The sequence below is a fragment of the Hylobates moloch genome, unplaced genomic scaffold, assembly GCF_009828535.3.
Source record: "Hylobates moloch isolate HMO894 unplaced genomic scaffold, HMol_V3 SCAFFOLD_3, whole genome shotgun sequence".
NCBI lineage: Eukaryota > Metazoa > Chordata > Mammalia > Primates > Hylobatidae > Hylobates > Hylobates moloch.
Window position 1 is genome coordinate 28,157,004 of NW_026652278.1, and position 19,093 is coordinate 28,176,096.

Below are 19,093 nucleotides of genomic sequence, written 5' to 3' on the forward strand. Positions count from 1 at the left end.
ACTAAAGTCAGCTTCTGAGTGTAATGTCTGTGCTCTGTTTACGACATTTCACTCACCATAACAAATGGGACTTGGTCAACCTCACTGTATTCTGAAGCCATTCCTGGTGGGTTTCATCATTTAATTCGTTGACCAAAAGTACATTCCTGAATATATATCTGTCAGGATACTCCTGCTGAAATGCTGAAAATTTAATCCTAAGTTAGGTAGACGCTAGAAATGGAACTTTAAAAATAAATTAACTGCATTTTAGGGTGTTAAATTCTAATTTTTCCCCTTTCAGATGAATCATTGACTTGCCAGTCTATAAGCAGTGTATCATGCCTCTCAGATTGCTCTGGGTCTCTTCGACAATTAAATTCTCAGTCCATACACTGCTAATGTCAATATTCCTTTTTTCTTCTGTGTATCACCATCTCTCTTCCCGTATTAGAATCTATTTAAGAAAAGTATTCCATCTTAATTGACTGCCATCGCCCTTGTGTAAACCTTCTCTGTCTTTCCCCTTCCTTCACCTTATGAAATATGTCTTTTAAAAATTCATCTATTCAATACATATTAACTGGTTATCTCATTTCTTTTGTTTTTCAAGTAGAGTACTTCAAGTTGTTGTTGTTGTTATTTAATAATTACCTTTTGCTCACGTAACTGAAAAGTATCAAGAATAGCCTCATGTGTGGGTGTACCTAGGGTATGGGAGAGAGGTTTACAATGATCTTATCTCCTTTCTCTAGCTTCATCTCTCTCTGTCTCTCTCTTTCTATCATTTCCTGTGATTACAGGCCCTGCTTCTTTGGGAGTATTAGCCCCAGTGTCTTATTTAAAATGTTTTATTTTTCCATGCAATGGGGAGAAAATAGCCGTAAGATGTTCATCTTGGGTGTCCTTAGAGCTTTGACTCTAGAATAAAAGAACATCTTTCTCCAAGCTCTCTAAAAAATAGGGCTTAGTCTTATACCCATCACTAGGTTTAAAGGGTCCAAGAACAGACACAACAGAATCACATAAAATGAGTCCTATGTGGCTCCTAAAAGAAATCATTTTAGAAAAAACATTACAAATGGGCTTATAATATTAGACCCTGGCATACAGAGGTAAAAGACATATCTGTTAAGGAACATGTATCTGTGGAGGAAGCAGACAAAAACAATTCTAATTTTCTGTGATAATTACTTAATATCCTTATGCTCAGAGTGTTCTGGGAGTGCAGATGACTGCAAACCAGAGGAGGGATCACAAAAGGATTCCTGGGGGCACTAAGTCTTGCAGAACGCTTAGGAGTTTGCCAAGCAAAGAAAGTTGATGTGGGAATTGCAAATATTTGTAAGAACATGAGAAAAATATTGCAGACAAGAGATCCTGATGTGGTCTAAGATCAGCAAGCAGTTCTGGGTTAAAGGGGAGGGAGCAGAAGAGGGAAGAGAGAGAGAGAAGGCTGAAATTGGAGAGGTAGACAAAAGCTAGATCTTCAAGACTAAAATTCACAGCCCTAAAAACAGCATGCTACAGGGAATCATTAAAACCTATAACATAATCACATTTATGTGTTCATAAAAATAAGTCTAGGAACAGTAGAAAGAATGAACCTGTGTGTAGGTAAAAGGAGGGCAGAGAGAGCTTTCAAAGGGCAGCTGTACTGATCTCTATGAGAATTTACAGGGAAAAGGAGTAGCTGTCAGGAGGGGACTTGAAGACAAAACTCGGTGACATATTGGGTAGGTTAGGACAGTACCTACACTGGTGTCTAGGTTTGGAAGGATGATAGAATAGGGGAGGGATGATAGAATGAAATCAAGATAAAAAAGGCTGCATAAGGAATAATATTGACTAATTACTTACTGTAAGTCTGCTCAACAAGCCTGCTGCCCTTTAAACTACCTTAAGCAACTACCTTAAGCAAGTATCATTAGATATTCCATTTTTTCTTCCTCTGAATTTACTGAAATTCAACATCTTTTAGCCCAGAAAAACAAAAACTGAATTTTACATGGTTTAGTCTAAAACTAAGGCCATGGCTAGGTCCAAAAATCAGTGCCACTCAAAATGGTATGATGTGTAGGCGGATGTAATCCTGGATCTGATGGAGAGCTCTGACAGAGAAATCCTGGCAAAGAAACAAGGACACAAAAGAACTGAGCATCTGGCAGAAGAGACCATGCACTTTAAGTTAGTTATAGCCAAAGATGCAGAATGCACTGATGATTTACAAATGCAATTAGAAAAATGTGAAGCCGGTCAGCTTTAAATTGTGGATTTGCATGTCCACCTGTCTTTCTTTTATATGCATTTCATTATTTCTCCTCAAAAGCACTTCTTTCTATTTTAAAGCTTCTCATCTCAAAGCTTCAGGTTTTGGAAGAAAGATTAAGCATGAGACAGCTGACACTAATTCAGTTCTCTTTAATAAATAGAAGTGGTTAAAATAAATAAAACCAAGAGTTATTGAACTTTTCTTTCTCTTAGTCTTTCTCTTTGTTTTTACTCCTGTCTCTCCTCTCCTGCTCTCTCCCAATTTCCCTTTCACTCTTCTTGGTCAAGATATTTGCTTTCTTTACAGAATAAACAACTAAAGTCCTCATAGACTGACTGCTTGCCTTGACATTCCACAGAAAAGGCAGGCCATTAATCATGACGTAGAGTCACCTGAACTACTCCTCAAAGATGAGCAAGAGAATAAGGAAGCATTTATAGGATGATAGATCACTGTCACTGATTCCTGCCTATGGGGACAGAGGGCCATACCGTTCCATGAAATACCATTGCAAAGAAGCAAGGATGAAATCAGCCAAATCTTCAGCTGATATTCTCCGAGCTACAGCTAAGAAACCTAAGGAAAACCAGTTTCTGAAGCCCCAGTGGTACCCCACCACCCATTAAAAAAAAAAAAAAAAACCTCCTTCCAGCTCCTTGACTATTTGGATCCATCTCTGGCCTCTTCATTTCATTAGTCCTTAGCTCTTCTCAAGGTGTCCACATACTAGGCCCCTCTCAGTCTTCTCCCTTTTGAATATATCAACTGATCTTCTTGCCCATATCCTTTGGTCAAGGCCAGTTCAAAATGTACTTCCTCCAAACAATCTCCCCAAATTATCTTTACCTTAATAACATCTTTTCCAATTAAGAATACTTTGAGGTCGTATGTGTAAAACTACACCTTTCTGTGTGTAACTGTTTGTCTACTGTTCTGCATTATTATTCTAGCTCATTCATTTGGCAGCTATGAGACGAGACACTTGTATATGAGTACAAGCTCTGTGCTAATCACTGGTGATACAGTGTGTATTAAATGAGATATGCTCCTACATCTCAAGGAATTCATAGCTTAGTGGGGATGCACTAAGTAAACTAACAACATTCATCCAGGGAGATACATTCTAACTGGAAATACATACAAGATACTATGAGAGCTCAGAAGATGTGTGTGAATTTCAGACAGGAGAGTCAAGAGAGGCTTCCTGGAACATATGATGCCTCAGATAAGTTTAAAATGGACAAGAAGTGTTAGCTTCTGGGAGGTAAAAGTGAGGCACTCCAGAAGACTTGAAGCAAGACAAGATATTGAGGGAAATTTGAGCAGTTTGGCATGGTTGCAGCAGAAAATGCATGTAGTCAGTGGTGAAAAATAGGCCCAAGAGAATCCAATAGAAGGGCTCTAATTTTTAAATACATCAAAATTTTGAAATACATCACCTAGGGAATTTACTAAGCAATAGATTCCTGGCCAGGTCCAGGAAACTTGGTTCCGTGGGGCTCAGTATCTACATTTTTAATAAGCTGTCTTTATGAAGCATTGTTCTGGATCTTGAAAAGTATTGAATGCTAAGGCAAAGACTCTAGAAAAGGATTCTGAAAGATTTGAGGAGCGATTGAAGGGTTCTATGTAGGAGAAAGACAAGATCCATGTGTTGAACAGCAGTTGACATAGAGGGGACCCAGACTGAAGACTATTTGGAAGGCAATTTCAGCGATCCATTTGCTACATTTATACATGATAAATATTACATCTTACTGCTACTTTTTTAATCCCCCAAAGCAGTGTTTCTAAACTACATCATATCACGATGCCCTGGGATGTTGGAAAATAAAAATTCCTGGGCTTCATTTCTTACATATCAGAATCCTTGGGGTGGGTCCCATTGATCTTGCTATTTTCACAAGTTCCTTAAATGAGTCTCATGTACCACAATGTGTCTCTAGAGCATTGCAGAGTGAACTGGGTTAGTATCTTTCAAACCGTCCCTTTAGGTGAACACAATGGGCTCTAATCTGAATGCTTTCCAGCATACAAGCCAGAATTCATAACTTCTGCATCATCCCTAAAGTCTTTGTGTCATAATATTGTCACCGGAATAGTATCTCCACATAGCAGGTAGTTGCTATCCCCATAGCAGTTAAAAACAAAACAAAACAAAATGCTTTTCTGCAAACTTTCTAGGCTCATGATAAAAGAACAGCAGCCTCTGAAATTTACATGGAAGTAACCACATATTAAGATGTATCTTTGAGAAAAGCTGCCAATGCTGCTGTGAAGCCTAAGAAGCTTTTCGCTAAAACGAAATCAGGTAATTCGTTTTGAATTAAAGTTAAGCACTTGGCTTAGTTCTCTTTCATTTTTCTGCTTGTAAATCTCTGACAAAATTAATTAAGTGGGTGTTTAAAACTGGCAGCCACCCTGACACAGGAGGCCATGCGGCAAGCTGGGTGTCAAAGGTGAAATTAGGACAAAAGTTAGAATCTGCTGTTTGGGAAAAGCAGGCTGCTTTTTTTCTTCTCCCCTTCCTCATCCCTCAGCATGCCCACAACTGGCTGCCAAGATCTTCCTTATTGAATGCTTCATCCCTGAGTCCCAGAGCTGACTTTTTGTTTTTTTCTGTTATAGGTAAGTAAGGTAGGACAAATGCATAAATAATAAAAAGGAAGCTCAGCCATTTCCACTCACAAGGTTAACTGCATGCACAGTTGCAGTTGATCTTACAATCAAAAGCCAGACCGAGGCAGAGTGTTCAGGCCAATGACAGCAGAGAGCCTGGCCATAGCGGCAAGAATCACAGGTGCTGAGATTCCATCAACTCCAGGCACTAGAGCAAAGACCCTTGTGCTAAAATTAATCTCTTTTCCTTGCTCCCTCCTTTTCTCTATGCTTCCTCTCACCCTTCCTTCCTTTCTTTCTTACTTCAATATTAATTAAACACCTATCATGTGCTATTTAGGCAACTGAACTGTTTAGGCAAAGTGAACTGTTTAGGCAAAAATCCCACCCCCTTAGGGAGCTTGAATTCTAGTGGAGAAAACAGATGATATACAAGTAAAACAATTAACGAGCAAAGCAATTATAGACTGGGACACATGTTACAAAGTAACAAAACAGAATGTCCTGGTGAAGGATAAGAGAGGGGGCCTTAGGGTGGAGATGGCGAGGAGTACTTTTGAACTCAGATATGTAGCATGACAAGGAGCCAAGAAAGCTTGTGGAAGAGGGTTCCTGGCAGTAGGGAGTGTGAGTGGAGGCTCCTGGCATTATGCTTCCAGGATTTGTGTGGAACTTGTTAGTCTCTTGAAAACAATCCACTTCTATTCTTTTTCATTCCTTTTAAAAAAAAAATTACATTTTCTAAGCGTTCTAAGTGGAAATTTCACAGGGATGTGTAAAGAAATCTCTGGAATGAAGAGATTGCTTTCATCCTTTTTTCTTGAACGTTTAAGACATGAGTAACTGGAGTGGGTAAGGATCAAGTCTCCTTCAAAAACACCAGTAGAAGAAATCGGTGGCAGCAAAGCTGTTCCCTTGCCATAATTACCCTTCTAAGTCCTGTACTCAGCACAATCCCTCCTAGGGTTGACTGCCAGAAAGAGGGAGGCAATCTTGTCATCTGCAGTGATAATACGGGCTCAGTTATTCGAGTCCTTGAAATTTGTTTGACCTGAGGATTAAGGCAATTTAAAGCACAATTTGTTTTTATTCTAGGGTGAGGGTGTGGGGGTCCTGAATACTGAATTGTGGCAACTTTGAAATACCAGCTGGACCCTGATAGGACCAAGATTGGTACAACCCTTTGCTGCTCTGATTTGTACCTGTCACCTCATTGCAAGGTGATGTGAGTTGCCACCAATTAGCTGGTGTGCACAAAAGTCGTCTCTTTCTTTAGTTAGCGGTAACCGCAGAGTGTCATGCACCTCTTCAAACATGACAAGTGAAATACAACTCATTGCCTTCCTTAATGCACATCAAGTCTGACAGGTGGTGATTTACAGGAAGATGCTTGAAAAGCGGAAAATATGATTGGCCACAAACACAGAATCAGGGATAATAAAACCTCTCGATGTTTGGACTAGATAAAATAACCAGGCAAAATGTAAGTGTATTACTGCCCAAAGCGTGAACTCACAAGGTGCCTGTAAACATCCTCTACATCTCAGGGGACTCATTGATGTAGGAAGAGGTACAACGCTTCCCGGATGATTCCCGGGGCTGAAGTCTTTCTTGTGCAGAGAAGATTGACACATTAACTGACTTCCAGAGAACATGTAAGTTTATAGCCTTCAAAAGCTTTCAAAAATTGAGAGCATTCTCATAAAGAAGCAACAAACAAAAACCTAAGAGTGACTTTGATGACCACCGTTTTACAATTTATAAATGTGTGTATTTGTTTGAAATCATGAACCCCAGTGCATAAAAGCAGGAACATGCATCATAACAAACACTATTTTATCATGCCTTTCATTGCCAGAGCTGAACTAAAACCCTGCTATTCCATGCTCTCTCCTAGCCTAGAAACTAATGGGATCTCCCATTTCCTTAAGATCCCAAGAGTCCTCAACCCCAAATTCTTTTCAATTCATGCCTCCCTATGCAAACTTCTCTTTATGAAATTACATCTTGTAGTTATATTGGTCCTCTTCTTATTTATAATGTGACACCTACTACAAAATTTTATGCAGTTTTAAACAGAATAAATGTATATTAGAAAGACAAAGAAAGATTCCCCAGGAGATATTTTAAGGTAAAGAAAAGCCAGGTGAAGAAAAATATATATTACATAACCCTGTTTTTTTTTTAAAGACTATATATTTATATACTCATTATGTTAATGGAATATGTTAAAGCCCAATGAGGAGGAACCTTAAGCTTTTTCTTTTGTATACTTCAGAATTTAGAACATTTACAATTAGCATGTATATGCATGTATTGATTGTGTAAACATATATAGATGTATTTTACTAACAAGAACTCAGGATCTGTAATGGTACCTCGGAAGACCATAAAGAACGCAGCATTTGTTTGTTCATAGTACTAGGTAAATAAAGCTATAAGAAACAAAAGGAGACAAAATGAGTCAAAGGAAAAATAAGAGTAAAAATGGACCCAAAATAATGTTCATAAGACCCCCACCAAATTCACAAGCCTCCACCAAAATCCCAGAGAACCATAACTCAAGGGAAAAGTGATTTACATATCCAACCTGAACCAGTTTGTTGAAAAGAAATAGACTAGTCAATGACACGTCCTCCTCAGTCTTTTTCAATACTTACAGGAGGAGGTTTATCCTTTATTCCAACCAGCTTGAGTAATGACATGTTTAACTGGAGTCAGAACAGAGCGACACTCCAACTCTTAAATTCAAACTCAAAAACTCAGTTGATAGAAACGATATTTATGACCCGTTGCCTGAAGGAATGACAATTCTACCACTTCCTTCAATCAGCATTCTCTAAGCATGTTTTTGGGACATAAATTTCACAACATGTCCAATGAAGAAAGAAGTATTTGGTCACTCAAGTTTGACAAATGCTACATATTATATTTCTTCCTTCCCACTCCTGGAGATTCCGAACACACATGATGTACAAAAACCTCTGATAACTTATAAAGGAAAGAAAAAGCTTTTAATTTATTAACTTATAATTTTCCAAACCTATTTGATAAAGAGCGATTTTTATGTAAAATCTTGTGAAACATACTTGAGACACACTATTCCAGCTATTCCCAATGTACTTCTAGTTTGTAATCCCCAAAACATCTAACTCAATCCTGTTGCTTTGCCTGTTCTACCTGCTACTCTAAACAACTGCAATTACTAAACTGAAATTCTTCCTGATGCTTTCTACCTCTTTATATCTATGAACTTTGAAACTTGTTATTTTGATCAATGGGGAATTTTTTTGTTGTTGTTGTTTTTGTTTTTTTGAGACAGAGTGTTGCTCAGTCTCCCAGGCTGGAGTGCAGTGGCGTGATCTCGGCTCATTGCAAGCTCTGCCTCCTGGGTTCATGCCATTCTCCTGCCTCAGCCTCCCCAGTAGCTGGGACTACAGGTACCAGCCACCACGCCCCACTAATTTTTATGCATTTTTAGTAGAGAAGGGGTTTCACCATGTTAGCCAGGATGGTCTCGATCTCCTGACCTCGTGATCCGCCCGCCTCGGCCTCCCAAAGTGCTGGGATTACAGGCGTGAGCCACCGTGCCTGGCGTCAATGGGGAAAATTTTTAAATTTTAGCTAGTACTATAAATAGGCACAACGATGAATTTCTTTCATAGATTTTTTTGAAGATAATCCTCAAAAAATCCTATAAAGTGAGAACTGTTGTTCCTAATTAGTGATGAGAAAAGGGGCCTGAAGGAGTTCAAATAACCTCACTCAAAATAACAGAGTGAATACATTACAGAGCTTGGAGTCAAACCTAAGTTCCCGGGCAAATGACTTAACCATCATTTAAGCTCTGCATCTAAGATAATCCATGAAGGACAATTCTCTACCAGAAGTAGTTTGACTTGTAAACACTTTTCTATTGTTTGTTTTTATTTTTAACATTTTGTTCACTGTGTGTTGTAAAATGGGTGTGCTTCTCTCTTCCCATTGGTGACCAAACACCTGCAGCCCAAAGTGTGGTCTAGCGGATGTACAGGAGCTCAAGACATCTCTGTGATGGACTAATCTTACAAAGGCTCTGTCTGACATTTTTACTCTTATTTTCCTTTGCCTCATTTTGCCTCATGTATTTCTCACCAGCTTTAATTCTTTTGATTGTCATGCTATACAAATATAACGTGGCAAGGTAATAGGAGCATGGTGCATCTCTTACACTTTCTACACATCCCTTCACCGTCATAGACTTTTTCTCTCCAGCTGCATCATCATAAAATATCATCAGGAAAATGAGCTGGAATTGAGTTCTAGTAATAAACATACTTTCTTTACTAGAGAGCTTTACCTCTAGTCAATTAGCATACAGTGTATCACATGGGAGAAAATTTGTCAAGTGCTCAGTTTGTCATCGACAGATAAGTAAAAGTACTTAATGTAAATCGCATTTCCAAAATTCATTTCACTTAGCACGGCTCAGGAAGGACCTTGAGACTGCAATCTAAACATAGCAATGAGTGAGTGACATGGTGGCACTTTCCATTTTTATGAGCATCTTTCTCCAGAGAGCACTTTGCAGCTGTCCTATTTACTCCTCCTCGTTACACTCGTTTGGTTGCACCAGTGTGTTAGGAGAGCATTGAAACCCGAGCAAACGTTAGTAGCAGCTCCCCAGAGCACACTGCTTACACTGTGTTAAGAGCCCTGGCTCAAACCAAGCTCAAACAAGCATTATTTGCCCTGCGTAAGGAAAGGCCCGCATTTCAAAGATGGTTGCTCATGTCAGAAGCTAATCTGGTTCACCTGGGCAGCAGGATAGCACATGACCTCGTGGTCATCTGTTCTAGTTATCAGAATAACCAAACTGAAGATCAGATTTAGGGTACAAATATTCGACCGATATTTAAAATACAGATAAACACCAAAAAGAAGACATACAGCACCAAAGCAGTCTTCTGGGCCATGGTAACCTGGGTGAATTATTTCCAGACTTGAATATGTACACACACACATACACACTGTATGAATGTATGTATGCATACATGTTTGTGTGTATATATGTGTGAATGTTAGCTTTACAAATCAATCCCAGGAGTGAGGATTCCACACTTCCACTCAAGTACCTGGTAGACTTGTATTACTATTTCCCCAAATATGGCCCCTTTCCCTGGAGGAAGATTTTATTTTCCTACCACCTTGAAGTCAGGCTTGGCTGTGTCACTTGCCTTGGCCAGTGAAATATGAGGAAACTGATGTGAGATACTTACATATGAAAATGTTAAGAGCCGGTGCATGATTCACCATGTTCTCTTTTTTCCTCTCCATGACAACTGCTCTTGTCAGCCTAAGCTTTAAAATGATGACAATGATGGTGCAGTAGCAGAGCACCCAGCCAGCCCTCTGTGGACATGTATGGTGAGCAAGAAATAAACCTTTGTTGTTTAAAATCACTGAGATTTGGGGATTGTTTGTTATCAGCATTACCTAGCTGGCACTTACTGTCACACCACCTTAACATAAACCGGTTACAATCAACTCAAAATGGCCATGCCAAAGCTAAAGGAGCTGTCACTTAAGAAGGTCATACTAGAGAGCCAAAAAGAGCTATGCTAAAAATGATGATCAGCTAATGAGGTGACCTGAGGGTGGTTCCCATAAAAGGCCATGAGTTGAAGGTAAGATCTTAGGTTTTGCTTCTCCTGTGACATAACGTTTTGCTTAGCTTGAGATGCTAAAACAAATTTCCATAGACCACATGGTTTAAACCACAGCCATTTATTTCTCACGGTTCTGAGGCTAGAAAGTCCAAGGTCAAGGTGCCAGCAGATTTGGTGAGGCCCCTCTTCCTGCTTTGCAGTTGGCCACCTTCTCATTGTATCCTCACATGGTAAAAAGTAGAGAGAGGAAGCAACTCTTCTCAGCCTGTCATCACGAAGGCTCCATACTCATTGCCTCACTGAAACCTGATTACCTTCCAAAGATCCCATCTCCAAATCCCATTGTGGATTAGGGTTTTAACACAAATTTAGGAAGAACTAAAACATTCAGTCTATAGCACATACATTCTAGAAATTTAAAAGTGCTTCATTTTCATTAATACAGTGATGGCCGGGCGCGGTAGCTCACGCTTGTAATCCCGGCACTTTGGGAGGCAGAGGCGGGCGGATCACGAGGTCAGGAGATCGAGACCACGGTGAAACCCCGTCTCTACTAAAAATACAAAAAATTAGCCGGGCGTGGTGGCAGGCGCCTGTAGTCCTAGCAACTCGGAGAGGCTGAGGCAAGAGAATGGCGTGAACCCGGGAGGCAGAGCTTGCAGTGAGCCGAGATTGCACTACTGCACTCCAGCCTGGGTGACAGAGCGAGACTCCGTCTCAAAAAAAAAAAAAAAAAAATACAGTGATATCCTGCCATACATAAATGAGTGGTGTCCAAAAAATTCAAAGTTGTAAGATGTGGTATTGTATTCTTGCAAGGGTTATCTGGCCTCTGCCTACCTTTATTAACTATATTTACTACCTATAATTATCTGGCCTCTGCCTACCTTTCACGTTCCCCTTCCTTCACTTCATAAGAGAAGAACTTTTGATGTTTTCTGCTTGGGAATGAGCTGTGCAGAAGTTATGTGCTAGTGGCCAATTGCATCTGATACTGTGTTATCATGAAGGTCATGGGATTTCTTGTTTCCTGAGATCCAAACACTGAAGTTTAATCCAGAGTAGGTTGTCTTGATTTGTTTTTCAGGGTTTTCCATTTTCTACTGTTCTGCAATGTTGTTACTGGGTATTGTATCATCTGAACAATTTAAGAGGCTGAGTATTCACTATAAAAAAATCCCCTTAAATGGAGTTTAAAGTTTGATACATTTATAGTGGATTTAATATCTTTATTCTAATAAAATTTAAATGTAGTCCACATTGCTACATAAATAAAAATGACCTGACACCGACTAATTATTTCCACCATCACCAGAAATCATTTTAAAATAGAAGCTGTAATAACAAAAATAATATTCATCATATAATAAAATTATTTGAATATCTTGTACTTACTCATCATTCAACACATACTGATAAACAAAACAAGACGAAGTTTTAGTAACTAACTCAAAATCACAGAGCTAGAACAAAATTGTGACCTAAAGCTGTTGTCCTGTCTTAGTCTGGCCTTCAGATATCCAGGCGAATTTAAATACTTGCAAACAAAAGAGATGCCATTTCTAAGGCTTCAGAGAGCTTATGATATCTCCTAGTATAATAGTCTCTAAGGAACACCTTTATGAGAAGGAAAAGAAAAGGCAGCATGTTTTGTTCTTTTAATCTATCCATCAGTCCACAAGTTATTAAGTCCACAAATACGTATCAAACACTGACAATTTGACAGGTGCTATGCTAGACATTGTGCATACTGTGCTTAACAACAACAGCTAATATCTCAACCCTGTAAAAAGTTAGTCTTGTGAAATAGAAACTAAATGTAAATAAATAAATGGATAATGACATAAATGAAATCAACACTGTTTGTGATAAGGGCTGTAAAGGGAGTTTACCACGGGCACTTGTGGTTGCGGGAGTTGTGTGGGTGGATGGATAGGGGTGCAGTCCCACTTTAGAGAGGGTAACAGGAAAATCCTCTCTGAAGAGGTGATATATCAACAAAGCATTGTAGGATAAAGAGCCAGCATTGAAGAGCAAAGTAAATCAAAACCTGCAGGAGAAACAGCAAGGCTCTGAAGTGGAAAAGGCTTTGAAAGATTGAACATAGGGGAGGGGGTGTCAGATGAGCCAGAAAGTCAATAAGGACCACTTTCATATTAAGTGAAAATTAGATGAGTGTTTCTCAACTTGGTAGGAAAACACCCAGGATTGAAAGAATATTCAAAAGAAGTGTTTGACATAGTTAGGAGGAGCTAGTTATGGCCAATGAATCCAGTTAGATTATATATGCCAGGTGCCTAGGACGCAGTCCAGTGCTTAGAAGATGCTTGGTATATACAAGCTCTTTTCGGCCTTTCCCTCCCCTTCTAACGAGGCAGATCTCTTTAAATTGTTTGCAGGACGTCCTCGTCTGGGGCCTGTGCTGGCTACTTCAGCCCTCTACTGCCCTTCAACTAGAGAGTCCTCAACATAATCCCAAAGACCCCAGAATGCCATCTTTGCATCATTTTGCTATTCTAGCTTGCAAATAATTTGAGCCAAAAGCTTGCATGCATTTGGCCTATATATCAGTCATCTTTCTTACAGAATACAACTGTGTTAAATATTAAACAGTTTTACAGAAAAATATTTATAAAGATTCATGCCCCATAGCATAACCATTTATATCTCTATACACATATAATTTTACATAGTTGTAATCAGTGTTCAAATATAGTTGTATGGCATTTTAAAAATTAACATCTCTTGTAGGTATTTTTCATGCTTCTGTAGTTTTGACAGTCATCACTTTTACAGCTGTATACGTCTAAGAGGCATGTGTTTAATAGTTAAATTAATTTTTAGTTGAGAAACATACATAAAATCCATGCATTTTCCTAGTCTAAATGAGTTCCTAGGTCCTTCTCAATATATTTTATTATTCTTCCATGTTTCTAGATCACCTGTGACCTTTTTAAATAAAAACGAAAATTAAAGAAAAATTATCCTTTAAAACTATTTTTAAAATATTCCTGACATTCAAAGAGATTTTTCTCTCTAATTAAAAAATAATAATTTCTATGAAGTGTGTCTAACTTACTTTGTTCACTTTTTTTAGCTTTACTACTAAAAATCTCTACTATGTCTTTGCCCTTCTCATTAATCTTGGCTCTTCCTTGGTTCCATTTTCATTAGACTGCAGACCCGGACTAGCTAATACATTGATTGTATTTCCTCACACTTTTTTAGTTTGAATCTTTTCCTTTAGGGCCTGAAGTTTCTTGGACTTCTTCCTTTTGAAAAAGAAGCATGGCTGTTTCTTCTTTTTATTTTATTTTTTCAATAGAATTAGGTTGACTTACCCTTTAAAAAATGTGAAAAATATGGGGAATTTATGGAGCTCTACCCCTGAACTACACCTAGATTTAATTTGTTGGCATAAAGTGATCCTTTTCTTTATGTATGATATGTACATAGCTGTAATCATGCTGAAATTAATTTTATATCACTTTCCCACTTAGCCTGACCTAAAAAGCATTTTCCATATTATTACAATTTTTTCATAACCAACATTTTTAATGGCTAATCTTTCATTGGTTGGTGACATAACGGTTTTGTTAACCATCTCCACATTCTGTGTTTTCTAAATCTGTGTGTCAGTCTTGTTAAAATTCACTTGTTTACCATAAAAGCAGAAGGCATCCTTAAAGACTCTGAAAGCAGTGTCTCCATTGTCTCCTTGGTTGACGCTGTTTTTCAGGTGTTTGCATCTTATTTATTAGAAAGCATTTTCACTTTCTCCTAGCTATTTCTTTTCTCTCCTGCCCGTTCGGCCTTCCAACACAGCTTGGAATTCCCTGTGACAAGCATTTGATTTGATTTTCCCCTTGTTACAAAGCACCTTCTAATCTGTCAGGAAAGCTCATGCCTGACATTGCTTACCCCGTGAACTGAAGCCTAGCAGGCATCAGTGATTGTCAAACACATCATAAGCCCTGTAAAGATGGGCCCAGAGGGCCTACACATTCAGAGTAAGGGAGAGGGAGAGTGGAGGAGGGAGACAGGGAATATAGGCACACTCCTCTGTGAGAGAGGAAAAGAGTGATGATTTTAAAAAGTCAAAGGGCAGCTTTGGTTTCTAGAAGAAACATTCTGCAGTGAGAAATGCCTGGGAATAAAATTGACTCCCATGATGGATTGTTACACGTGGATAAGGAGATCTGGAAAATGGCATTGGTTAAACACCACTATCCATTCTGTGCATTAATGAGACAGCTTTCAGAATTCACTTGTATAAAGAGGACTATCAATATTGGAAAAGTCCAGGGGTGCTGTGGCAGATTAGAGCAGGATGAATGCTTGCCGAGGGGATGGGTATTTTTCATGCTGTTCCTCATTTTCCTGCATGCCACCATCAAACTTGGCAATGCCCAGAAGCCTGAGAAATCCAACCTCATGCTTGCAATAATTGGATGATAATTTCCTTGAAGCAAATGTGAAGAGCACCAGTGGATTATGCACTCTCATCAGCTTTTGAAGCTGACATGATATGCTGGGGATACAGGCTCCATAAAGCCCTCAGAATGAAAACATTTTATTGTTCAAACAGATGTCCAAAGACCACACTGTATTTGACCAGAATTTTTTTCTTGTTGCTGTGTTATTTTAATAAATAATAGACATTCATTTATTGTTCACTTATTCATTCATTTGTACATACACTACTATGGATTTCACAAAGGATTTGAGGCAGTTGCTAGAATGTCATTAGAAAAGATTACTAGGTTGTTTTCAACAGAATGAAAAAAAAAACCCAGCTTATCAGTAGTGAAATTGTTTGCACTGTGATGAGATGAATTTTATTGGTAGTCACCACAGTGTTCCCTCTACCAGCTTAAAATATATTGTTATGTGTTATATACTTAACATACATTCCATAAGGTCAATGTGTATGTTGCCCGCTAATTATGCCACAATAGACAATTTAGATCTAAGAGCAATGTAAAGACTTTTTAAATCATGAAATTCCAATTACATATATGAATTAATCCTTGTACCCTCATGAAACTCCACTAAATTGTGAGAAAGTAAATACAAATAAATTATAAATGTACAAAGGAACAGACCAGAGAGAGTATTTCAAGTTTTTAGAATACTGGAAGTGGAGGAAGGGATTAGTTTTTCTAAGAAACCTGAATCCCAAATGCTTGCACAAGTGGAAGATAATTAGGACAAAGTCAATGAGACCTCCAGAATTTGGAGGCACCAATACCACAGAAGATAATAGTGAAGCACCAGAAAAAAAGTGGGAACACTGGTAGAAAAGTCAGTACCCTGATCCGTTCTCTCTTCCACCTGGCTGGGCAACCTCACTTTCTCCACTGCAGCATGGGGTTTATCTGTAGAGATTTTAAGTCATACAGGTTTCATTCTAGAGAACACTAGGTGCAGCACACAGTGGGAGACAGACAGTGTGGTAGAAACAAAGAGGTTAAGATGAAGTTACTCCAGCCACCATCCACAAAGTTTTTCCAAGAATTCTGGGACTGACCTCATACCTAACAATTACTCCCCATCCAAACCCTGGGCCTGACCTTGGCTGAAGATAAGTAAAGCCTTTTGTTTCATCCCTACAGAACAAGAATACATGAGAGAAAAAGACTCAGAGATATGGCTAATTGGTATTTCCGTAAGAGCAATTCCCAGGTTTCCCACAAATCACTCAACAATTTCTACCCATGTTCTAATCAGCTATGTAATGCCCAGTCTCTAATAGTAATGCCCGGTCTCTAATAGAAGTTTTCAAACACCAGGGATAAAAATAAGTTTATAAAATATTCTAGATAACAAACAAACAAGCAAACAAGGTCAAAGACAAAAGAACAGATATTAGACTAATATAGGATTTTTCAGTAGCAACACTAGAAGCTGAATGAAAACGAAGCAATGCTCTCAAAATTCTGAGGGAAAATTTAGTTTTGACCTATGATGCCATACCCGGCAAAATTCTCATCAAGCATGAAGACAGCAAATAACGCTTTCAGAAATGTTTCAGGTCTCAAGATTCCCTCTGATGCCTTATTCTCAGGAAATCACTTGAAAGTGTGCCTCTCCTAAATTAGGGCATAGAGCAAGAAGGGCAAAGGCACTTCGTCCAGGAAATACTGGATCAATCACAGGAGAACTGTAGAAAAATCCCAAAAGTTTAAATATACCGTTCAGAATGCCACCAGTCTAGAGTAGAGGTGGAGGTTGGAAGGCACAGGATGGAGGACTGTTTCAAAGGGAAAAAGAAATACTTGCTTAGCTACTACAGATAAAAGTATTCTAAAGGGTTCTATACGTCTTTTGTCGAGTTTGCAGAAAAATGGTGATACCAGCATATTGAAAACTAAGCAAAATTTTATATAAAGGCAATTATTAACTGCAATATAAAAAAGTAATACCAGTCAGAATATGTAATCACAGTACTCTACAATTGAACAATACCATGTATCATATAAATACGTAAATATATTTTTAATTTAACCAAAATTGGATTGCAATAATATTGTGTAAATGGGGTGAAGAAAAGAGGTGTTCAGAGAGGCAGAGTATAAGCCTGCTAAATCATTATTTATCACACAACCAAAGCCCAGATTCTTTAATAGGTTCTTTTAAATACCATCTTACTAAGACAATGCATGATTTCCCCATGGTGCCTGTCCTTTCTCTCTGCAAGTAGTAATAATCAATACTTGTTCAATCACTGGTGTGCTCCAGGTGAGCTTTGGGCGGAGCTCATTGACACTATCGATTTCTTTTGTGCATGGAAATTTCCTAGGCTGAGTACAGAAAAGTTTCCATGTGAACAAGAGTCACTTTTCTCTGACAATAAATACAGTCTGACTGGGATGAGGAGTGCTTCAGCCCAAGCAACACACTTGCTTCTTCCATCATGTTTAGGAACTTGGGTTCTGGATTCAGATTGTCAGATATCAAATGCCCACCCCACTGCCTATTGTTTCTCTAGTTACCTAATCTCCCTACATCTTAGTTGCCTCATCCTAAAGCTTGGATTATCTTAGTCCCAGCCCCACAAGGTTGCCATGTCACTTAAAAAAGAGATGATGATCATGGGTCAAATGGTATTTCTGGTTCTAGATCCTTGAGGAATTGCCACACTGTCTTCCACAATGGTTGAACTAATTTACACTTCTCACCAACAGTGTAAAAGAGTTCCCATTTCTCCACATCCTCTCCAGCATCTGTTGTTTCCTGACTTTTTAATGATCGTCATTCTAACTGGTGTGAGATGGTATCTCATTGTGATTTTGATTTGCATTTCTCTAATGACCAATGATGATGAGCTTTTTTTCATATGTTTCTTGGCCACATAAATGTCTTGGATCTAGAACCAGAAATACCATTTGACGCAGCAATCCCATTACTGGGTATATACCCAAAGGATTATAAATCATTCTACCATAAAGGCACATGCACATGAATGTTTACTGCAGCACTGTTCACAATAGCAAAGACTTGGAACCAATCCAAATGCTCATCAATGGTAGACTGGATAACGAAAATGTGGCACATATACACCATGGGATACTATGCAGCCATAAAAATGGTTGAGTTCATGTCCTCTGCAGGGACATGGATGAATCTGGAAACCATCATTCTCAGCAAACTAACACAGGAACAGAAAACCAAACACCGAATGTTCTCACTCATAAGAGGGAGTTGAACAATGAGAACACATGGACACAGAGAGGGGAACATCACACACCAGAGCCTGTCTGGGGGTGAGGGGCTAAGGGAGGGAGAGCATTAGGAGAAATACCTGATATAGATGGTGAGTTGATGGGTGCAGCAAACCACCATGGCACGTGTATACCACTGTAACCAACCTGCACTTTCTGCACATGTATCCCAGAACTTAAAGTATAATAATAATAATATAAAAAAAGAGGTGATGATCATGAAGGATCTAGCACAGTGCTTGGTGCATTTCAGTTCTCAACAAATGTTTATTACTATTAACCTCATCCATTGCCCACAACAGCACTTTGAATGAAGGAAGTTTAAAATTAAGTGTGTAGAAGAGAAGTTTATTTCATGTCTTTTGAAAGTACCTAGCACATAGTAGGCATTCCATACATATTTTTGAATGAATGGATAAAACTTATTTTGTAATTGCTTTTCCCATGGAGTTAAGTATCAATTCTGTTTTTAAAAAGTGAAAACATACTGGGCACATTCAAAGTTGTCTTCTAGTATAATAATAGCTAATGTGAATAAACAAAATTAAGGGACATATTTTTAAACTTGGGGTTACTGTCACATGAGGGGTGTATCTATGGTATTGTCAGCTACTGAATTTTTAGAGTAATTATGTGTCGTCTAATGTCTTTTACTGAAAATATATTGCTTTTGCTGAAAACTGGAAAATATTTGTCTACCCTAATGTGATGCTACAATCTCTTTTAATGGTGAAACTTCCAATAAGAATTTTTACAAGTCTTATCAATAGGTGGACTATTTTTACACATGTTCACCCACTAAAATGTCACTTGTTTCTAAATAAATTCTTTGCTTACAGTTTGAAAAAATA